Here is an 18373-nt window from a genome sequence, read left to right as displayed (position 1 = left end):
CAAAAAACCGCACGCAAAATGTTAAAAAAAAATGCAAACGGACAACGAAAAAGAGGGTGCAACACGAGCACTTCCCAGGGGGTCACCCATCCTTGTACTACTTTCCCCCAAGCACGCTTGACTGCGATGTTCTGATGGGATTCGGTGCATTAGTGCTGGTATGATCGCACACAAAATACTATCTATGTTTATTGCTTTTATGTGTTACAAAACGCAGAACCTTCTTTGTTTTGATACGCGGGGCGTGGGACCCATGTGACCGATCGACTCAGTTCCAAAAATACGAAAACCATGAACCATGAACCGGAGGGCACCCGAGCATAGAAATAGCAAGAAAGAAAGGAAAAAAAACAAAAAACCGCACGTAAAATGTAAAAAAAAAACGCAAACGGACAAACTAAAAAGGGGGGTGCAACACGAGCACTTCCCAGGGGGTCACCCATTCTTGTACTACTCTCCCCCAAGCACGCTTAACTGCGATGTTCTGATGGGATTCGTTGCGTTAGTGCTGGTATGAACGCACACGAAATACTATCTATGTTTATTGCTTTTATGTGTTACAAAACGCAGAACCTTTTTTGTTTTGGTACGCGGGGCGTGGGACACATGTGACCGATCGACTCAGTTCCAAAAATACGAAAACCATAAACCATGAACCGGAGGGCACCCGAGCATAGAAATAGGAAGAAAGAAAAGGAAAAAAAAACACAAAACCGCACGTAAAATGTAAAAAAAAAAAAAAAAAAAAAAACGCAAACGGACAAACTAAAAAGGGGGGTGCAACACGAGGACTTCCCAGGGGGTCACCAATCCTAGTACTACTGTCGCCCAAGCACGCTTAACTGCGGAGTTCTGATGGGATCCGGTGCATTAGTGCTGGTATGATAGCACACGAAATTGTATCCCTGTTTATTGTTTTTATGTGTTACAAGACGCAGAACCTACTTTGTTTTGGTACGCGGGGCGTGGGACCCATGTGACCGATCGGCTCCGTTCCAGAAATACGAAAACCATGAACCATGAACCGGAGGGCACCCGAGCATAGAAATAGCAAGAAAGAAAGGATAAAAAACCAAAAAACCGTACGTAAAATGTAAAAAAAAAATTGCAAACGGACAACGAAAAAGAGGGTGCAACACGAGCACATCCCAGGGGGTCACCCATCCTTGTACTACTCTCGCCCAAGCACGCTTAACTGCGGAGTTCTGATGGGATTCGCTGCATTAGTGCTGGTATGATAGCACACGAAATACTATCCATGTTTATTGCTTTTATGTGTTACAAGACGCAGAGCCTACTTTGTTTTGGTACGCGGGGCGTGGGACCCAAGTGAACGATCGACTACGTTCCAAAAATACGAAAACCATGAACCATGAACCGGAGGGAACCCGAGCATCGAAATAGCAAGAAAGAAAGGAAAAAAACATAAAAACCGCACGTAAAATGGAAAAAAAACGCAAACGGACAACGAAAAAGGGGGTGCAACACGAGGACTTCCCAGGGGGTCACCCATCCTAGTACTACTCTCGCCCAAGCACGCATAACTGCAGAGTTCTGATGGGATCCGGTGCATTAGTGCTGTTATGATCACACCCAAAATAATATCCATGTTTATTGCTTTTATGTGTTACAAGATGCAGAATCTCCTTTGTTTTTGTACGCGGGGCTTGGGATCCACGTGACCGATCGGCTCCGTTCCAAAAATACGAAAACCATCAACCATAAACCGGAAGGCACCCGAGCATAGAAATAGCCAGAAAGAAAGGAAAAAAACAAAAAAACAGCACGTAAAATGTAAAAAAAAAAAAAATGCAAACGCACAACGAAAAAGAGGGTGCAACACGAGCACTTCCCAGGGTGTCACCCATCCTTGTACTACTCTTGCCCAAGCATGCATAACTGCGGAGTTCTGATGGGATTCGCTGCATTAGTGCTGGTATGATCGCACACGAAATACTATCCATGTTTATTGCTTTTATGTGTTACAAGACGCAGAACCTTCTTTTTTTTTTTTACGCGGGGCGTGGGATCCACGTGACCGATCGGCTCCGTTCCAAAAATACGAAAACCATCAACCATAAACCAGAAGGCACCCGAGCATAGAAATAGCAAGAAAGAAAGGATAAAAAACCAAAAAACGCACATAAAATGTAAAAAAAAATCCAAACGGACAACGAAAAAGAGGGTGCAACACGAGCACATCCCAGGGGGTCACCCATCATTGTACTACTCTCGCCCAAGCACGCTTAACTGCAGAGTTCTGATGGGATTCGGTGCATTAGTGATGGTATGATAGCACACGAAATACTATCCATGTTTATTGCTTTTATGTGTTACAAGACGCAGAGCCTACTTTGTTTTGGTACGCGGGGTGTGGGACCCATGTGACCGATCGGCTCCGTTCCAAAAATACGAAAACCATCAACCATGAACCGGAGGGCACCCGAGCATAGAAATATTAAGAAAGAAAGGAAAAAAACCAAAAAACTGCACGTAAAATGTAAAAAGAAAACGCAAACGGACAACGAAAAATGGGGGTGCAACACGAGGATTTCCCAGGGGGTCACCAATCCTAGTACTACTCTCGCCCAAGCACGCTTAACTGTGGAGTTATGATGGGATCCGGTGCATTAGTGCTGTTATGATCACACCGAAAATAATATCCATGTTTATAGCTTTTATGTGTTACAAGACGCATAATCTCCTTTGTTTTTGTACGCGGGGCGTGGGATCCACGTGACCGATCGGCTCCGTTCCAAAAATACGAAAACCATCAACCATGAACCGGAAGGCAGCAGAGCATAGAAATAGCCAGAAAGAAAGGAAAAAAACCAAAAAACCGCACGCAAAATGTTAAAAAAAAATGCAAATGGACAACGAAAAAGAGGGTGCAACACGAGCACTTCCCAGGGGGTCACCCATCCTTGTACTACTCTCGCCCAAGCACGCTTGACTGCGGAGTTCTGATGGGATTCGCTGCATTAGTGCTGGTATGATAGCACACGAAATACTATCCATGTTTATTGCTTTTATGTGTTACAAGACGCAGAGCCTACTTTGTTTTGGTACGCGGGGCGTGGTACCCAAGTGAACGATCGACTCCGTTCCAAAAATACGAAAACCATGAACCATGAACCGGAGGGAACCCGAGCATCGAAATAGCAAGAAAGAAAGGAAAAAAAAACCTAAAAACCGCACGTAAAATGGAAAAAAAAAACGCAAACGGACAACGAAAAAGGGGGTGCAACACGAGGACTTCCCAGGGGGTCACCCATCCTAGTACTACTCTCGCCCAAGCACGCTTAACTGCAGAGTTCTAATGGGATCCGGTGCATTAGTGCTTTTATGATCACACCCAAAATAATATCCATGTTTATTGCTTTTATGTGTTACAAGATGCAGAATCTCCTTTGTTTTTGTACGCGGGGCGTGGGTTCCACGTGACCGATCGGCTCCGTTCCAAAAATACGAAAACCATCAACCATAAACCAGAAGGCACCCGAGCATAGAAATAGCCAGAAAGAAAGGAAAAAAACAAAAAAACAGCACGTAAAATGTAAAAAAAAAAAAATGCAAACGCACAACGAAAAAGAGGGTGCAACACGAGCACTTCCCAGGGTGTCACCCATCCTTGTACTACTCTTGCCCAAGCATGCATAACTGCGGAGTTCTGATGGGATTCGTTGCATTAGTGCTGGTATGATCGCACACGAAATACTATCCATGTTTATTGCTTTTATGTGTTACAAGACGCAGAACCTTCTTTGTTTTGGTACGCGGGGCGTGGGATCCACGTGACCGATCGGCTCCGTTCCAAAAATACGAAAACCATCAACCATAAACCAGAAGGCACCCGAGCATAGAAATAGCAAGAAAGAAAGGATAAAAAACCAAAAAACGCACATAAAATGTAAAAAAAAATCCAAACGGACAACGAAAAAGAGGGTGCAACACGAGCACATCCCAGGGGGTCACCCATCCTTGTACTACTCTCGCCCAAGCACGCTTAACTGCAGAGTTCTGATGGGATTCGGTGCATTAGTGATGGTATGATAGCACATGAAATACTATCCATGTTTATTGCTTTTATGTGTTACAAGACGCAGAGCCTACTTTGTTTTGGTACGCGGGGTGTGGGACCCATGTGACCGATCGGCTCCGTTCCAAAAATACGAAAACCATCAACCATGAACCGGAGGGCACCCGAGCATAGAAATAGTAAGAAAGAAAGGAAAAAAACCAAAAAACTGCACGTAAAATGTTAAAAGAAAACGCAAACGGACAACGAAAAATGGGGGTGCAACACGAGGATTTCCCAGGGGGTCACCAATCCTAGTACTACTCTCGCCCAAGCACGCTTAACTGTGGAGTTCTGATGGGATCCGGTGCATTAGTGCTGTTATGATCACACCGAAAATAATATCCATGTTTATAGCTTTTATGTGTTACAAGACGCATAATCTCCTTTGTTTTTGTACGCGGGGCGTGGGATCCACGTGACCGATCGGCTCCGTTCCAAAAATACGAAAACCATCAACCATGAACCGGAAGGCACCCGAGCATAGAAATAGCCAGAAAGAAAGGAAAAAAACCAAAAAACCGCACGCAAAATGTTAAAAAAAAATGCAAACGGACAACGAAAAAGAGGGTGCAACACGAGCACTTCCCAGGGGGTCACCCATCCTTGTACTACTCTCGCCCAAGCACGCTTAACTACGGAGTTCTGATGGGATTCGCTGCATTAGTGCTGGTATGATAGCACACGAAATACTATCCATGTTTATTACTTTTATGTGTTACAAGACGCAGAGCCTACTTTGTTTTGGTACGCGGGGTGTGGTACCCAAGTGAACGATCGACTCCGTTCCAAAAATACGAAAACCATGAACCATGAACCGGAGGGAACCCGAGCATCGAAATAGCAAGAAAGAAAGGAAAAAAAAAACCTAAAAACCGCACGTAAAATGGAAAAAAAAACGCAAACGGACAACGAAAAAGGGGGTGCAACACGAGGACTTCCCAGGGGGTCACCCATCCTAGTACTACTCTCGCCCAAGCACGCTTAACTGCAGAGTTCTAATGGGATCCGGTGCATTAATGCTTTTATGATCACACCCAAAATAATATCCATGTTTATTGCTTTTATGTGTTACAAGATGCAGAATCTCCTTTGTTTTTGTACGCGGGGCGTGGGTTCCACGTGACCGATCGGCTCCGTTCCAAAAATACGAAAACCATCAACCATAAACCGGAAGGCACCCGAGCATAGAAATAGCCAGAAAGAAAGGAAAAAAACAAAAAAACAGCACGTAAAATGTAAAAAAAAAAAAATGCAAACGCACAACGAAAAAGAGGGTGCAACACGAGCACTTCCCAGGGTGTCACCCATCCTTGTACTACTCTTGCCCAAGCATGCATAACTGCGGAGTTCTGATGGGATTCGTTGCATTAGTGCTGGTATGATCGCACACGAAATACTATCCATGTTTATTGCTTTTATGTGTTACAAGACGCAGAACCTTCTTTGTTTTGGTACGCGGGGCGTGGGATCCACGTGACCGATCGGCTCCGTTCCAAAAATACGAAAACCATCAACCATAAACCAGAAGGCACCCGAGCATAGAAATAGCAAGAAAGAAAGGATAAAAAACCAAAAAACGCACATAAAATGTAAAAAAAAATCCAAACGGACAACGAAAAAGAGGGTGCAACACGAGCACATCCCAGGGGGTCACCCATCATTGTACTACTCTCGCCCAAGCACGCTTAACTGCAGAGTTCTGATGGGATTCGGTGCATTAGTGATGGTATGATAGCACACGAAATACTATCCATGTTTATTGCTTTTATGTGTTACAAGACGCAGAGCCTACTTTGTTTTGGTACGCGGGGTGTGGGACCCATGTGACCGATCGGCTCCGTTCCAAAAATACGAAAACCATCAACCATGAACCGGAGGGCACCCGAGCATAGAAATAGTAAGAAAGAAAGGAAAAAAAACCAAAAAACTGCACGTAAAATGTAAAAAGAAAACGCAAACGGACAACGAAAAATGGGGGTGCAACACGAGGATTTCCCAGGGGGTCACCAATCCTAGTACTACTCTCGCCCAAGCACGCTTAACTGTGGAGTTCTGATGGGATCCGGTGCATTAGTGCTGTTATGATCACACCGAAAATAATATCCATGTTTATAGCTTTTATGTGTTACAAGACGCATAATCTCCTTTGTTTTTGTACGCGGGGCGTGGGATCCACGTGACCGATCGGCTCCGTTCCAAAAATACGAAAACCATCAACCATGAACCGGAAGGCACCCGAGCATAGAAATAGCCAGAAAGAAAGGAAAAAAACCAAAAAACCGCACGCAAAATGTTAAAAAAAAATGCAAACGGACAACGAAAAAGAGGGTGCAACACGAGCACTTCCCAGGGGGTCACCCATCCTTGTACTACTCTCGCCCAAGCACGCTTAACTACGGAGTTCTGATGGGATTCGTTGCATTAGTGCTGGTATGATAGCACACGAAATACTATCCATGTTTATTACTTTTATGTGTTACAAGACGCAGAGCCTACTTTGTTTTGGTACGCGGGGCGTGGTACCCAAGTGAACGATCGACTCCGTTCCAAAAATACGAAAACCATGAACCATGAACCGGAGGGAACCCGAGCATCGAAATAGCAAGAAAGAAAGGAAAAAAAACCTAAAAACCGCACGTAAAATGGAAAAAAAAACGCAAACGGACAACGAAAAAGGGGGTGCAACACGAGGACTTCCCAGGGGGTCACCCATCCTAGTACTACTCTCGCCCAAGCACGCTTAACTGCAGAGTTCTAATGGGATCCGGTGCATTAGTGCTTTTATGATCACACCCAAAATAATATCCATGTTTATTGCTTTTATGTGTTACAAGATGCAAAATCTCCTTTGTTTTTGTACGCGGGGCGTGGGTTCCACGTGACCGATCGGCTCCGTTCCAAAAATACGAAAACCATCAACCATAAACCGGAAGGCACCCGAGCATAGAAATAGCCAGAAAGAAAGGAAAAAAACAAAAAAACAGCACGTAAAATGTAAAAAAAAAAAATGCAAACGCACAACGAAAAAGAGGGTGCAACACGAGGATTTCCCAGGGGGTCACCAATCCTAGTACTACTCTCGCCCAAGCACGCTTAACTGTGGAGTTCTGATGGGATCCGGTGCATTAGTGCTGTTATGATCACACCGAAAATAATATCCATGTTTATAGCTTTTATGTGTTACAAGACGCAGAACCTTCTTTGTTTTGGTACGCGGGGCGTGGGATCCACGTGACCGATCGGCTCCGTTCCAAAAATACGAAAACCATCAACCATAAACCAGAAGGCACCCGAGCATAGAAATAGCAAGAAAGAAAGGATAAAAAACCAAAAAACGCACATAAAATGTAAAAAAAAATCCAAACGGACAAAGAAAAAGAGGGTGCAACACGAGCACATCCCAGGGGTCACCCATCCTTGTACTACTCTCGCCCAAGCACGCTTAACTGCAGAGTTCTGATGGGATTCGGTGCATTAGTGATGGTATGATAGCACACGAAATACTATCCATGTTTATTGCTTTTATGTGTTACAAGACGCAGAGCCTACTTTGTTTTGGTACGCGGGGTGTGGGACCCATGTGACCGATCGGCTCCGTTCCAAAAATACGAAAACCATCAACCATGAACCGGAGGGCACCCGAGCATAGAAATAGTAAGAAAGAAAGGAAAAAAACCAAAAAACTGCACGTAAAATGTAAAAAGAAAACGCAAACGGACAACGAAAAATGGGGGTGCAACACGAGGATTTCCCAGGGGGTCACCAATCCTAGTACTACTCTCGCCCAAGCACGCTTAACTGTGGAGTTCTGATGGGATCCGGTGCATTAGTGCTGTTATGATCACACCGAAAATAATATCCATGTTTATAGCTTTTATGTGTTACAAGACGCATAATCTCCTTTGTTTTTGTACGCGGGGCGTGGGATCCACGTGACCGATCGGCTCCGTTCCAAAAATACGAAAACCATCAACCATGAACCGGAAGGCACCCGAGCATAGAAATAGCCAGAAAGAAAGGAAAAAAACCAAAAAACCGCACGCAAAATGTTAAAAAAAAATGCAAACGGACAACGAAAAAGAGGGTGCAACACGAGCACTTCCCAGGGGGTCACCCATCCTTGTACTACTCTCGCCCAAGCACGCTTAACTGCGGGGTTCTGATGGGATTCGCTGCATTAGTGCTGGTATGATAGCACACGAAATACTATCCATGTTTATTGCTTTTATGTGTTACAAGACGCAGAGCCTACTTTGTTTTGGTACGCGGGGCGTGGTACCCAAGTGAACGATCGACTCCGTTCCAAAAATACGAAAACCATGAACCATGAACCGGAGGGAACCCGAGCATCGAAATAGCAAGAAAGAAAGGAAAAAAAAACCTAAAAACCGCACGTAAAATGGAAAAAAAAAACGCAAACGGACAACGAAAAAGGGGGTGCAACACGAGGACTTCCCAGGGGGTCACCCATCCTAGTACTACTCTCGCCCAAGCACGCTTAACTGCAGAGTTCTAATGGGATCCGGTGCATTAGTGCTTTTATGATCACACCCAAAATAATATCCATGTTTATTGCTTTTATGTGTTACAAGATGCAGAATCTCCTTTGTTTTTGTACGCGGGGCGTGGGTTCCACGTGACCGATCGGCTCCGTTCCAAAAATACGAAAACCATCAACCATAAACCGGAAGGCACCCGAGCATAGAAATAGCCAGAAAGAAAGGAAAAAAAACAAAAAAACAGCACGTAAAATGTAAAAAAAAAAAATGCAAACGCACAACGAAAAAGAGGGTGCAACACGAGCACTTCCCAGGGTGTCACCCATCCTTGTACTACTCTTGCCCAAGCATGCATAACTGCGGAGTTCTGATGGGATTCGTTGCATTAGTGCTTGTATGATCGCACACGAAATACTATCCATGTTTATTGCTTTTATGTGTTACAAGACGCAGAACCTTCTTTGTTTTGGTACGCGGGGCGTGGGATCCACGTGACCGATCGGCTCCGTTCCAAAAATACGAAAACCATCAACCATAAACCAGAAGGCACCCGAGCATAGAAATAGCAAGAAAGAAAGGATAAAAAACCAAAAAACGCACATAAAATGTAAAAAAAAATCCAAACGGACAACGAAAAAGAGGGTGCAACACGAGCACATCCCAGGGGGTCACCCATCCTTGTACTACTCTCGCCCAAGCACGCTTAACTGCAGAGTTCTGATGAGATTCGGTGCATTAGTGATGGTATGATAGCACACGAAATACTATCCATGTTTATTGCTTTTATGTGTTACAAGACGCAGAGCCTACTTTGTTTTGGTACGCGGGGCGTGGTACCCAAGTGAACGATCGACTCCGTTCCAAAAATACGAAAACCATCAACCATGAACCGTAGGCACCCGAGCATAGAAATAGCAAGAAAGAAAGGAAAAAAACCAAAAAACCGCACGTAAAATGTAAAAAGAAAACGCAAACGGACAACGAAAAATGGGGGTGCAACACGAGGATTTCCCAGGGGGTCACCAATCCTAGTACTACTCTCGCCCAAGCACGCTTAACTGCGGAGTTCTGATGGGATCCGGTGCATTAGTGCTGTTATGATCACACCGAAAATAATATCCATGTTTATAGCTTTTATGTGTTACTAGACGCGTAATCTCCTTTGTTTTTGTACGCGGGGCGTGGGATCCACGTGACCGATCGGCTCCGTTCCAAAAATACGAAAACCATCAACCATGAACCGGAAGGCACCCGAGCATAGAAATAGCCAGAAAGAAAGGAAAAAAACCAAAAAACCGCACGCAAAATGTTAAAAAAAAAAAATGCAAACGGACAACGAAAAAGAGGGTGCAACACGAGCACTTCCCAGGGGGTCACCCATCCTTGTACTACTCTCGCCCAAGCGCGCTTAACTGCGATGTTCTGATGGGATTCGGTGCATTAGTGCTGGTATGATCGCACACAAAATACTATCTATGTTTATTGCTTTTATGTGTTACAAAACGCAGAACCTTCTTTGTTTTGGTACGCGGGGCGTGGGACCCATGTGACCGATCGACTCAGTTCCAAAAATACGAAAACCAGGAACCATGAACCGGAGGGCACCCGAGCATAGAAATAGCAAGAAAGAAAGGAAAAAAAAACCTAAAAACCGCACGTAAAATGTAAAAAAAAAACGCAAACGGACAAACTAAATAGGGGGGTGCAACACGAGCACTTCCCAAGGGGTCACCCATCCTTGTACTACTCTCGCCCAAGCACGCTTAACTGCGATGTTCTGATGGGATTCGTTGCGTTAGTGCTGGTATGAACGCACACGAAATACTATCTATGTTTATTGCTTTTATGTGTTACAAAACGCAGAACCTTCTTTGTTTTGGTACGTGGGGCGTGGGACCCATGTGACCGATCGACTCAGTTCCAAAAATACGAAAACCATGAACCATGAACCGGAGGGCACCCGAGCATAGAAATAGGAAGAAAGAAAAGGAAAAAAAACACAAAACCGCACGTAAAATGTAAAAAAAAAAAAAACGCAAACGGACAAACTAAAAAGGGGGGTGCAACACGAGGACTTCCCAGGGGGTCACCAATCCTAGTGCTACTGTCGCCCAAGCACGCTTAACTGCGGAGTTCTGATGGGATCCGGTGCATTAGTGCTGGTATGATAGCACAAGAAATAGTATCCCTGTTTATTGTTTTTATGTGTTACAAGACGCAGAACCTACTTTGTTTTGGTACGCGGGGCGTGGGACCCATGTGACCGATCGGCTCCGTTCCAGAAATACGAAAACCATGAACCATGAACCGGAGGGCACCCGAGCATAGAAATAGCAAGAAAGAAAGGATAAAAAACCAAAAAATCGTACGTAAAATGTAAAAAAAAAATTGCAAACGGACAACGAAAAAGAGGGTGCAACACGAGCACCTCCCAGGGGGTCACCCATCCTTGTACTACTCTCGCCCAAGCACGCTTAACTGCGGAGTTCTGATGGGATTCGGTGCATTAGTGAGGGTATGATAGCACACGAAATACTATCCATGTTTATTGCTTTTATGTGTTACAAGACGCAGAGCCTACATTGTTTTGGTACGCGGGGCGTGGGACCCAAGTGGACGATCGACTCCGTTCCAAAAATACGAAAACCATGAACCATGAACCGGAGGGAACCCGAGCATCGAAATAGCAAGAAAGAAAGGAAAAAAAACCTAAAAACCGCACGTAAAATGGAAAAAAAAACGCAAATGGACAACGAAAAAGGGGGTGCAACACGAGGACTTCCCATGGGGTCACCCATCCTAGTACTACTCTCGCCCAAGCACGCTTAACTGCAGAGTTCTGATGGGATCCGGTGCATTAGTGCTTTTATGATCACACCCAAAATAATATCCATGTTTATTGCTTTTATGTGTTACAAGATGCAGAATCTCCTTTGTTTTTGTACGCGGGGCGTGGGTTCCACGTGACCGATCGGCTCCGTTCCAAAAATACGAAAACCATCAACCATAAACCGGAAGGCACCCGAGCATAGAAATAGCCAGAAAGAAAGGAAAAAAACAAAAAAACAGCACGTAAAATGTAAAAAAAAAAAATGCAAACGCACAACGAAAAAGAGGGTGCAACACGAGCACTTCCCAGGGTGTCACCCATCCTTGTACTACTCTTGCCCAAGCATGCATAACTGCGGAGTTCTGATGGGATTCGCTGCATTAGTGCTGGTATGATCGCACACGAAATACTATCCATGTTTATTGCTTTTATGTGTTACAAGACGCAGAACCTTCTTTGTTTTGGTACGCGGGGCGTGGGATCCACGTGACCGATCGGCTCCGTTCCAAAAATACGAAAACCATCAACCATAAACCAGAAGGCACCCGAGCATAGAAATAGCAAGAAAGAAAGGATAAAAAACCAAAAAACGCACATAAAATGTAAAAAAAATCCAAACGGACAACGAAAAAGAGGGTGCAACACGAGCACATCCCAGGGGTCACCCATCCTTGTACTACTCTCGCCCAAGCACGCTTAACTGCAGAGTTCTGATGGGATTCGGTGCATTAGTGATGGTATGATAGCACACGAAATACTATCCACGTTTATTGCTTTTATGTGTTACAAGACGCAGAGCCTACTTTGTTTTGGTACGCGGGGTGTGGGACCCATGTGACCGATCGGCTCCGTTCCAAAAATACGAAAACCATCAACCATGAACCGGAGGGCACCCGAGCATAGAAATAGTAAGAAAGAAAGGAAAAAAACCAAAAAACTGCACGTAAAATGTAAAAAGAAAACGCAAACGGACAACGAAAAATGGGGGTGCAACACGAGGATTTCCCAGGGGGTCACCAATCCTAGTACTACTCTCGCCCAAGCACGCTTAACTGTGGAGTTCTGATGGGATCCTGTGCATTAGTGCTGTTATGATCACACCGAAAATAATATCCATGTTTATAGCTTTTATGTGTTACAAGACGCATAATCTCCTTTGTTTTTGTACGCGGGGCGTGGGATCCACGTGACCGATCGGCTCCGTTCCAAAAATACGAAAACCATCAACCATGAACCGGAAGGCACCCGAGCATAGAAATAGCCAGAAAGAAAGGAAAAAAACCAAAAAACCGCACGCAAAATGTTAAAAAAAAATGCAAACGGACAACGAAAAAGAGGGTGCAACACGAGCACTTCCCAGGGGGTCACCCATCCTTGTACTACTCTCGCCCAAGCACGCTTAACTGCGGGGTTCTGATGGGATTCGCTGTATTAGTGCTGGTATGATAGCACACGAAATACTATCCATGTTTATTGCTTTTATGTGTTACAAGACGCAGAGCCTACTTTGTTTTGGTACGCGGGGCGTGGTACCCAAGTGAACGATCGACTCCGTTCCAAAAATACGAAAACCATGAACCATGAACCGGAGGGAACCCGAGCATCGAAATAGCAAGAAAGAAAGGAAAAAAAAACCTAAAAACCGCACGTAAAATGGAAAAAAAAACGCAAACGGACAACGAAAAAGGGGGTGCAACACGAGGACTTCCCAGGGGGTCACCCATCCTAGTACTACTCTCGCCCAAGCACGCTTATCTGCAGAGTTCTAATGGGATCCGGTGCATTAGTGCTTTTATGATCACACCCAAAATAATATCCATGTTTATTGCTTTTATGTGTTACAAGATGCAGAATCTCCTTTGTTTTTGTACGCGGGGCGTGGGTTCCACGTGACCGATCGGCTCCGTTCCAAAAATACGAAAACCATCAACCATAAACCGGAAGGCACCCGAGCATAGAAATAGCCAGAAAGAAAGGAAAAAAACAAAAAAACAGCACGTAAAATGTAAAAAAAAAAAATGCAAACGCACAACGAAAAAGAGGGTGCAACACGAGCACTTCCCAGGGTGTCACCCATCCTTGTACTACTCTTGCCCAAGCATGCATAACTGCGGAGTTCTGATGGGATTCGTTGCATTAGTGCTGGTATGATCGCACACGAAATACTATCCATGTTTATTGCTTTTATGTGTTACAAGACGCAGAACCTTCTTTGTTTTGGTACGCGGGGCGTGGGATCCACGTGACCGATCGGCTCCGTTCCAAAAATACGAAAACCATCAACCATAAACCAGAAGGCACCCGAGCATAGAAATAGCAAGAAAGAAAGGATAAAAAACCAAAAAACGCACATAAAATGTAAAAAAAAATCCAAACGGACAACGAAAAAGAGGGTGCATCACGAGCACATCCCAGGGGGTCACCCATCCTTGTACTACTCTCGCCCAAGCACGCTTAACTGCAGAGTTCTGATGGGATTCGGTGCATTAGTGATGGTATGATAGCACACGAAATACTATCCATGTTTATTGCTTTTATGTGTTACAAGACGCAGAGCCTACTTTGTTTTGGTACGCGGGGTGTGGGACCCATGTGATCGATCGGCTCCGTTCCAAAAATACGAAAACCATCAACCATGAACCGGAGGGCACCCGAGCATAGAAATAGTAAGAAAGAAAGGAAAAAAACCAAAAAACTGCACGTAAAATGTAAAAAGAAAACGCAAACGGACAACGAAAAATGGGGGTGCAACACGAGGATTTCCCAGGGGGTCACCAATCCTAGTACTACTCTCGCCCAAGCACGCTTAACTGTGGAGTTCTGATGGGATCCGGTGCATTAGTGCTGTTATGATCACACCGAAAATAATATCCATGTTTATAGCTTTTATGTGTTACAAGACGCATAATCTCCTTTGTTTTTGTACGCGGGGCGTGGGATCCACGTGACTGATCGGCTCCGTTCCAAAAATACGAAAACCATCAACCATGAACCGGAAGACACCCGAGCATAGAAATAGCCAGAAAGAAAGGAAAAAAACCAAAAAACCGCACGCAAAATGTTAAAAAAAAATGCAAACGGACAACGAAAAAGAGGGTGCAACACGAGCACTTCCCAGGGGGTCACCCATCCTTGTACTACTCTCGCCCAAGCACGCTTAACTGCGGAGTTCTGATGGGATTCGCTGCATTAGTGCTGGTATGATAGCACACGAAATACTATCTATGTTTATTGCTTTTATGTGTTACAAGACGCAGAGCCTACTTTGTTTTGGTACGCGGGGCGTGGTACCCAAGTGAACGATCGACTCCGTTCCAAAAATACGAAAACCATGAACCATGAACCGGAGGGAACCCGAGCATCGAAATAGCAAGAAAGAAAGGAAAAAAAACCTAAAAACCGCACGTAAAATGGAAAAAAAAAACGCAAACGGACAACGAAAAAGGGGGTGCAACACGAGGACTTCCCAGGGGGTCACCCATCCTAGTACTACTCTCGCCCAAGCACGCTTAACTGCAGAGTTATAATGGGATCCGGTGCATTAGTGCTTTTATGATCACACCCAAAATAATATCCATGTTTATTGCTTTTATGTGTTACAAGATGCAGAATCTCCTTTGTTTTTGTACGCGGGGCGTGGGTTCCACGTGACCGATCGGCTCCGTTCCAAAAATACGAAAACCATCAACCATAAACCGGAAGGCACCCGAGCATAGAAATAGCCAGAAAGAAAGGAAAAAAACAAAAAAACAGCACGTAAAATGTAAAAAAAAAAAAATGCAAACGCACAACGAAAAAGAGGGTGCAACACGAGCACTTCCCAGGGTGTCACCCATCCTTGTACTACTCTTGCCCAAGCATGCATAACTGCGGAGTTCTGATGGGATTCGTTGCATTAGTGCTGGTATGATCGCACACGAAATACTATCCATGTTTATTGCTTTTATGTGTTACAAGACGCAGAACCTTCTTTGTTTTGGTACGCGGGGCGTGGGATCCACGTGACCGATCGACTCCGTTCCAAAAATACGAAAACCATCAACCATAAACCAGAAGGAACCCGAGCATAGAAATAGCAAGAAAGAAAGGATAAAAAACCAAAAAACGCACGTAAAATGTAAAAAAAAAATCCAAACGGACATCGAAAAAGAGGGTGCAACACGAGCACATCCCAGGGGGTCACCCATCCTTGTACTACTCTCGCCGAAGCACGCTTAACTGCGGAGTTCTGATAGGATTCGGTGCATTAGTGATGGTATGATAGCACACGAAATACTATCCATGTTTATTGCTTTTATGTGTTACAAGACGCAGAGCCTACTTTGTTTTGGTACGGTGGCGTGGGACCCATGTGACCGATCGGCTCCGTTCCAAAAATACGAAAACCATCAACCATGAACCGTAGGCACCCGAGCATAGAAATAGCAAGAAAGAAAGGAAAAAAACCAAAAAACCGCACGTAAAATGTAAAAAGAAAACGCAAACGGACAACGAAAAATGGGGGTGCAACACGAGGATTTCCCAGGGGGTCACCAATCCTAGTACTACTCTCGCCCAAGCACGCTTAACTGCGGAGTTCTGATGGGATCCGGTGCATTAGTGCTGTTATGATCACACCGAAAATAATATCCATGTTTATAGCTTTTATGTGTTACAAGACGCGTAATCTCCTTTGTTTTTGTACGCGGGGCGTGGGATCCACGTGACCGATCGGCTCCGTTCCAAAAATACGAAAACCATCAACCATGAACCGGAAGGCACCCGAGCATAGAAATAGCCAGAAAGAAAGGAAAAAAACCAAAAAACCGCACGCAAAATGTTAAAAAAAAATGCAAACGGACAACGAAAAAGAGGGTGCAACACGAGCACTTCCCAGGGGGTCACCCATCCTTCTACTACTCTCGCCCAAGCACGCTTAACTGCGATGTTCTGATGGGATTCGGTGCATTAGTGCTGGTATGATCGCACACAAAATACTATCTATGTTTATTGCTTTTATGTGTTACAAAACGCAGAACCTTCTTTGTTTTGGTACGCGGGGCGTGGGACCCATGTGACCGATCGACTCAGTTCCAAAAATACGAAAACCATGAACCATGAACCGGAGGGCACCCGAGCATAGAAATAGCAAGAAAGAAAGGAAAAAAAAAAACAAAAAACCGCACGTAAAATGTAAAAAAAAAACGCAAACGGACAAACTAAAAAGGGGGGTGCAACACGAGCACTTCCCAAGGGGTCACCCATCCTTGTACTACTCTCGCCCAAGCACGCTTAACTGTGATGTTCTGATGGGATTCGTTGCGTTAGTGCTGGTATGAACGCACACGAAATACTATCTATGTTTATTGCTTTTATGTGTTACAAAACGCAGAACCTTGTTTGTTTTGGTACGCGGGGCGTGGGACCCATGTGACCGATCGACTCAGTTCCAAAAATACGAAAACCATGAACCATGAACCGGAGGGCACCCGAGTATAGAAATAGGAAGAAAGAAAAGGAAAAAAAAAACACAAAACCGCACGTAAAATGTAAAAAAAAAAACGCAAACGGACAAACTAAAAAGGGGGGTGCAACACGAGGACTTCCCAGGGGGTCACCAATCCTAGTACTACTGTCGCCCAAGCACGCTTAACTGCGGAGTTCTGATGGGATCTGGTGCATTAGTGCTGGTATGATAGCACAAGAAATAGTATCCCTGTTTATTGTTTTTATGTGTTACAAGACGCAGAACCTACTTTGTTTTGGTACGCGGGGCGTGGGACCCATGTGACCGATCGGCTCCGTTCTATAAATACGAAAACCATGAACCATGAACCGGAGGGCACCCGAGCATAGAAATAGCAAGAAAGAAAGGATAAAAAACCAAAAAACCGTACGTAAAATGTAAAAAAAAAATTGCAAACGGAGAACGAAAAAGAGGGTGCAACACGAGCACATCCCAGGGGGTCACCCATCCTTGTACTACTCTCGCCCAAGCACGCTTAACTGCGGAGTTCTGATGGGATTCGCTGCATTAGTGCTGGTATGATAGCACACGAAATACTATCCATGTTTATTGCTTTTATGTGTTACAAGACGCAGAGCCTACTTTGTTTTGGTACGCGGGGCGTGGGACCCAAGTGAACGATCGACTCCGTTCCAAAAATACGAAAACCATGAACCATGAACCGGAGGGAACCCGAGCATCGAAATAGCAAGAAAGAAAGGAAAAAAAAACCTAAAAACCGCACGTAAAATGGAAAAAAAACGCAAACGGACAACGAAAAAGGGGGTGCAACACGAGGACTTCCCAGGGGGTCACCCATCCTAGTACTTCTCTCGCCCAAGCACGCTTAACTGCAGAGTTCTAATGGGATCCGGTGCATTAGTGCTTTTATGATCACACCCAAAATAATATCCATGTTTATTGCTTTTATGTGTTACAAGATGCAGAATCTCCTTTGTTTTTGTACGCGGGTCGTGGGTTCCACGTGACCGATCGGCTCCGTTCCAAGAATACGAAAACCATCAACCATAAACCGGAAGGCACCCGAGCATAGAAATAGCCAGAAAGAAAGGAAAAAAACAAAAAAACAGCACGTAAAATGTAAAAAAAAAAAAATGCAAACGCACAACGAAAAAAAGGGTGCAACACGAGCACTTCCCAGGGTGTCACCCATCCTTGTACTACTCTTGCCCAAGCATGCATAACTGCGGAGTTCTGATGGGATTCGTTGCATTAGTGCTGGTATGATCGCACACGAAATACTATCCATGTTTATTGCTTTTATGTGTTACAAGACGCAGAACCTTCTTTGTTTTGGTACGCGGGGCGTGGGATCCACGTGACCGATCGGCTCCGTTCCAAAAATACGAAAACCATCAACCATAAACCAGAAGGCACCCGAGCATAGAAATAGCAAGAAAGAAAGGATAAAAAACCAAAAAACGCACATAAAATGTAAAAAAAAATCCAAACGGACA

At 44.6% G+C, this 18373-nt stretch overlaps 33 non-coding genes and 19 pseudogenes across 33 annotated transcripts; all 52 read right to left on the bottom strand.

Moving 5' to 3' along the window:
- Positions 1 to 53: 53 nt before the first annotated feature.
- LOC145079916 (5S ribosomal RNA) lies at positions 54 to 172 on the bottom strand (annotated as a pseudogene).
- A 234-nt stretch (positions 173 to 406) lies between these two features.
- LOC145080070 (5S ribosomal RNA) lies at positions 407 to 525 on the bottom strand (annotated as a pseudogene).
- A 249-nt stretch (positions 526 to 774) lies between these two features.
- Positions 775 to 893, bottom strand: LOC145076908 (5S ribosomal RNA). Its single transcript, XR_013692864.1, has one exon. It is a non-coding gene; the product is annotated as a 5S ribosomal RNA (ribosomal RNA).
- A 234-nt stretch (positions 894 to 1127) lies between these two features.
- On the bottom strand, positions 1128 to 1246 carry LOC145079461 (5S ribosomal RNA). The gene has a single exon (XR_013694975.1). It is a non-coding gene; the product is annotated as a 5S ribosomal RNA (ribosomal RNA).
- A 230-nt stretch (positions 1247 to 1476) lies between these two features.
- LOC145074168 (5S ribosomal RNA) lies at positions 1477 to 1595 on the bottom strand. The gene has a single exon (XR_013691729.1). It is a non-coding gene; the product is annotated as a 5S ribosomal RNA (ribosomal RNA).
- Positions 1596 to 1831: 236 nt separating this feature from the next.
- Positions 1832 to 1950, bottom strand: LOC145080409 (5S ribosomal RNA; annotated as a pseudogene).
- Positions 1951 to 2182: 232 nt separating this feature from the next.
- Positions 2183 to 2301, bottom strand: LOC145080085 (5S ribosomal RNA; annotated as a pseudogene).
- Positions 2302 to 2534: 233 nt separating this feature from the next.
- On the bottom strand, positions 2535 to 2653 carry LOC145079569 (5S ribosomal RNA; annotated as a pseudogene).
- A 232-nt stretch (positions 2654 to 2885) lies between these two features.
- On the bottom strand, positions 2886 to 3004 carry LOC145079145 (5S ribosomal RNA). The gene has a single exon (XR_013694668.1). It is a non-coding gene; the product is annotated as a 5S ribosomal RNA (ribosomal RNA).
- Positions 3005 to 3238: 234 nt separating this feature from the next.
- LOC145075829 (5S ribosomal RNA) lies at positions 3239 to 3357 on the bottom strand. The gene has a single exon (XR_013692527.1). It is a non-coding gene; the product is annotated as a 5S ribosomal RNA (ribosomal RNA).
- A 235-nt stretch (positions 3358 to 3592) lies between these two features.
- On the bottom strand, positions 3593 to 3711 carry LOC145080399 (5S ribosomal RNA; annotated as a pseudogene).
- A 231-nt stretch (positions 3712 to 3942) lies between these two features.
- LOC145080271 (5S ribosomal RNA) lies at positions 3943 to 4061 on the bottom strand (annotated as a pseudogene).
- Positions 4062 to 4294: 233 nt separating this feature from the next.
- LOC145078717 (5S ribosomal RNA) lies at positions 4295 to 4413 on the bottom strand. Its single transcript, XR_013694252.1, has one exon. It is a non-coding gene; the product is annotated as a 5S ribosomal RNA (ribosomal RNA).
- Positions 4414 to 4645: 232 nt separating this feature from the next.
- Positions 4646 to 4764, bottom strand: LOC145078876 (5S ribosomal RNA). The gene has a single exon (XR_013694405.1). It is a non-coding gene; the product is annotated as a 5S ribosomal RNA (ribosomal RNA).
- A 234-nt stretch (positions 4765 to 4998) lies between these two features.
- On the bottom strand, positions 4999 to 5117 carry LOC145077179 (5S ribosomal RNA). Its single transcript, XR_013693008.1, has one exon. It is a non-coding gene; the product is annotated as a 5S ribosomal RNA (ribosomal RNA).
- Positions 5118 to 5352: 235 nt separating this feature from the next.
- On the bottom strand, positions 5353 to 5471 carry LOC145080398 (5S ribosomal RNA; annotated as a pseudogene).
- Positions 5472 to 5702: 231 nt separating this feature from the next.
- LOC145080083 (5S ribosomal RNA) lies at positions 5703 to 5821 on the bottom strand (annotated as a pseudogene).
- Positions 5822 to 6055: 234 nt separating this feature from the next.
- On the bottom strand, positions 6056 to 6174 carry LOC145078716 (5S ribosomal RNA). Its single transcript, XR_013694251.1, has one exon. It is a non-coding gene; the product is annotated as a 5S ribosomal RNA (ribosomal RNA).
- Positions 6175 to 6406: 232 nt separating this feature from the next.
- Positions 6407 to 6525, bottom strand: LOC145078847 (5S ribosomal RNA). The gene has a single exon (XR_013694377.1). It is a non-coding gene; the product is annotated as a 5S ribosomal RNA (ribosomal RNA).
- Positions 6526 to 6757: 232 nt separating this feature from the next.
- Positions 6758 to 6876, bottom strand: LOC145075825 (5S ribosomal RNA). The gene has a single exon (XR_013692526.1). It is a non-coding gene; the product is annotated as a 5S ribosomal RNA (ribosomal RNA).
- Positions 6877 to 7110: 234 nt separating this feature from the next.
- On the bottom strand, positions 7111 to 7229 carry LOC145078828 (5S ribosomal RNA). Its single transcript, XR_013694359.1, has one exon. It is a non-coding gene; the product is annotated as a 5S ribosomal RNA (ribosomal RNA).
- A 231-nt stretch (positions 7230 to 7460) lies between these two features.
- On the bottom strand, positions 7461 to 7578 carry LOC145080374 (5S ribosomal RNA; annotated as a pseudogene).
- Positions 7579 to 7811: 233 nt separating this feature from the next.
- On the bottom strand, positions 7812 to 7930 carry LOC145078715 (5S ribosomal RNA). The gene has a single exon (XR_013694250.1). It is a non-coding gene; the product is annotated as a 5S ribosomal RNA (ribosomal RNA).
- A 232-nt stretch (positions 7931 to 8162) lies between these two features.
- On the bottom strand, positions 8163 to 8281 carry LOC145079446 (5S ribosomal RNA). The gene has a single exon (XR_013694960.1). It is a non-coding gene; the product is annotated as a 5S ribosomal RNA (ribosomal RNA).
- Positions 8282 to 8515: 234 nt separating this feature from the next.
- Positions 8516 to 8634, bottom strand: LOC145075821 (5S ribosomal RNA). The gene has a single exon (XR_013692525.1). It is a non-coding gene; the product is annotated as a 5S ribosomal RNA (ribosomal RNA).
- Positions 8635 to 8869: 235 nt separating this feature from the next.
- On the bottom strand, positions 8870 to 8988 carry LOC145080500 (5S ribosomal RNA; annotated as a pseudogene).
- A 231-nt stretch (positions 8989 to 9219) lies between these two features.
- Positions 9220 to 9338, bottom strand: LOC145080197 (5S ribosomal RNA; annotated as a pseudogene).
- Positions 9339 to 9570: 232 nt separating this feature from the next.
- LOC145076669 (5S ribosomal RNA) lies at positions 9571 to 9689 on the bottom strand. Its single transcript, XR_013692752.1, has one exon. It is a non-coding gene; the product is annotated as a 5S ribosomal RNA (ribosomal RNA).
- Positions 9690 to 9924: 235 nt separating this feature from the next.
- Positions 9925 to 10043, bottom strand: LOC145078631 (5S ribosomal RNA). The gene has a single exon (XR_013694170.1). It is a non-coding gene; the product is annotated as a 5S ribosomal RNA (ribosomal RNA).
- Positions 10044 to 10279: 236 nt separating this feature from the next.
- LOC145079077 (5S ribosomal RNA) lies at positions 10280 to 10398 on the bottom strand. The gene has a single exon (XR_013694603.1). It is a non-coding gene; the product is annotated as a 5S ribosomal RNA (ribosomal RNA).
- Positions 10399 to 10637: 239 nt separating this feature from the next.
- LOC145079443 (5S ribosomal RNA) lies at positions 10638 to 10756 on the bottom strand. The gene has a single exon (XR_013694957.1). It is a non-coding gene; the product is annotated as a 5S ribosomal RNA (ribosomal RNA).
- A 234-nt stretch (positions 10757 to 10990) lies between these two features.
- On the bottom strand, positions 10991 to 11109 carry LOC145079344 (5S ribosomal RNA). The gene has a single exon (XR_013694865.1). It is a non-coding gene; the product is annotated as a 5S ribosomal RNA (ribosomal RNA).
- Positions 11110 to 11341: 232 nt separating this feature from the next.
- Positions 11342 to 11460, bottom strand: LOC145075303 (5S ribosomal RNA). Its single transcript, XR_013692406.1, has one exon. It is a non-coding gene; the product is annotated as a 5S ribosomal RNA (ribosomal RNA).
- A 234-nt stretch (positions 11461 to 11694) lies between these two features.
- On the bottom strand, positions 11695 to 11813 carry LOC145080408 (5S ribosomal RNA; annotated as a pseudogene).
- A 230-nt stretch (positions 11814 to 12043) lies between these two features.
- LOC145080373 (5S ribosomal RNA) lies at positions 12044 to 12161 on the bottom strand (annotated as a pseudogene).
- A 233-nt stretch (positions 12162 to 12394) lies between these two features.
- Positions 12395 to 12513, bottom strand: LOC145078914 (5S ribosomal RNA). The gene has a single exon (XR_013694441.1). It is a non-coding gene; the product is annotated as a 5S ribosomal RNA (ribosomal RNA).
- A 232-nt stretch (positions 12514 to 12745) lies between these two features.
- LOC145079456 (5S ribosomal RNA) lies at positions 12746 to 12864 on the bottom strand. Its single transcript, XR_013694970.1, has one exon. It is a non-coding gene; the product is annotated as a 5S ribosomal RNA (ribosomal RNA).
- Positions 12865 to 13097: 233 nt separating this feature from the next.
- On the bottom strand, positions 13098 to 13216 carry LOC145078583 (5S ribosomal RNA). Its single transcript, XR_013694123.1, has one exon. It is a non-coding gene; the product is annotated as a 5S ribosomal RNA (ribosomal RNA).
- Positions 13217 to 13450: 234 nt separating this feature from the next.
- Positions 13451 to 13569, bottom strand: LOC145080397 (5S ribosomal RNA; annotated as a pseudogene).
- A 231-nt stretch (positions 13570 to 13800) lies between these two features.
- LOC145080308 (5S ribosomal RNA) lies at positions 13801 to 13919 on the bottom strand (annotated as a pseudogene).
- A 233-nt stretch (positions 13920 to 14152) lies between these two features.
- Positions 14153 to 14271, bottom strand: LOC145078714 (5S ribosomal RNA). Its single transcript, XR_013694249.1, has one exon. It is a non-coding gene; the product is annotated as a 5S ribosomal RNA (ribosomal RNA).
- Positions 14272 to 14503: 232 nt separating this feature from the next.
- On the bottom strand, positions 14504 to 14622 carry LOC145078855 (5S ribosomal RNA). The gene has a single exon (XR_013694385.1). It is a non-coding gene; the product is annotated as a 5S ribosomal RNA (ribosomal RNA).
- A 233-nt stretch (positions 14623 to 14855) lies between these two features.
- On the bottom strand, positions 14856 to 14974 carry LOC145079142 (5S ribosomal RNA). Its single transcript, XR_013694665.1, has one exon. It is a non-coding gene; the product is annotated as a 5S ribosomal RNA (ribosomal RNA).
- A 235-nt stretch (positions 14975 to 15209) lies between these two features.
- On the bottom strand, positions 15210 to 15328 carry LOC145080396 (5S ribosomal RNA; annotated as a pseudogene).
- Positions 15329 to 15560: 232 nt separating this feature from the next.
- Positions 15561 to 15679, bottom strand: LOC145080441 (5S ribosomal RNA; annotated as a pseudogene).
- Positions 15680 to 15910: 231 nt separating this feature from the next.
- Positions 15911 to 16029, bottom strand: LOC145076663 (5S ribosomal RNA). Its single transcript, XR_013692751.1, has one exon. It is a non-coding gene; the product is annotated as a 5S ribosomal RNA (ribosomal RNA).
- A 232-nt stretch (positions 16030 to 16261) lies between these two features.
- Positions 16262 to 16380, bottom strand: LOC145078428 (5S ribosomal RNA). Its single transcript, XR_013693996.1, has one exon. It is a non-coding gene; the product is annotated as a 5S ribosomal RNA (ribosomal RNA).
- Positions 16381 to 16617: 237 nt separating this feature from the next.
- LOC145079435 (5S ribosomal RNA) lies at positions 16618 to 16736 on the bottom strand. Its single transcript, XR_013694949.1, has one exon. It is a non-coding gene; the product is annotated as a 5S ribosomal RNA (ribosomal RNA).
- A 238-nt stretch (positions 16737 to 16974) lies between these two features.
- On the bottom strand, positions 16975 to 17093 carry LOC145079097 (5S ribosomal RNA). The gene has a single exon (XR_013694622.1). It is a non-coding gene; the product is annotated as a 5S ribosomal RNA (ribosomal RNA).
- Positions 17094 to 17327: 234 nt separating this feature from the next.
- On the bottom strand, positions 17328 to 17446 carry LOC145079459 (5S ribosomal RNA). The gene has a single exon (XR_013694973.1). It is a non-coding gene; the product is annotated as a 5S ribosomal RNA (ribosomal RNA).
- A 232-nt stretch (positions 17447 to 17678) lies between these two features.
- Positions 17679 to 17797, bottom strand: LOC145076766 (5S ribosomal RNA). The gene has a single exon (XR_013692797.1). It is a non-coding gene; the product is annotated as a 5S ribosomal RNA (ribosomal RNA).
- A 235-nt stretch (positions 17798 to 18032) lies between these two features.
- LOC145080395 (5S ribosomal RNA) lies at positions 18033 to 18151 on the bottom strand (annotated as a pseudogene).
- Positions 18152 to 18373: the final 222 nt, after the last annotated feature.

This window comes from Lactuca serriola, chromosome 1, assembly GCF_051521515.1.
Source record: "Lactuca serriola cultivar US96UC23 chromosome 1, Lser_US96UC23_V15, whole genome shotgun sequence".
Taxonomy (NCBI): domain Eukaryota; kingdom Viridiplantae; phylum Streptophyta; class Magnoliopsida; order Asterales; family Asteraceae; genus Lactuca; species Lactuca serriola.
Note: the sequence above shows the minus strand (reverse complement) of the source record. Positions and strands in the feature narration are given on the sequence as shown.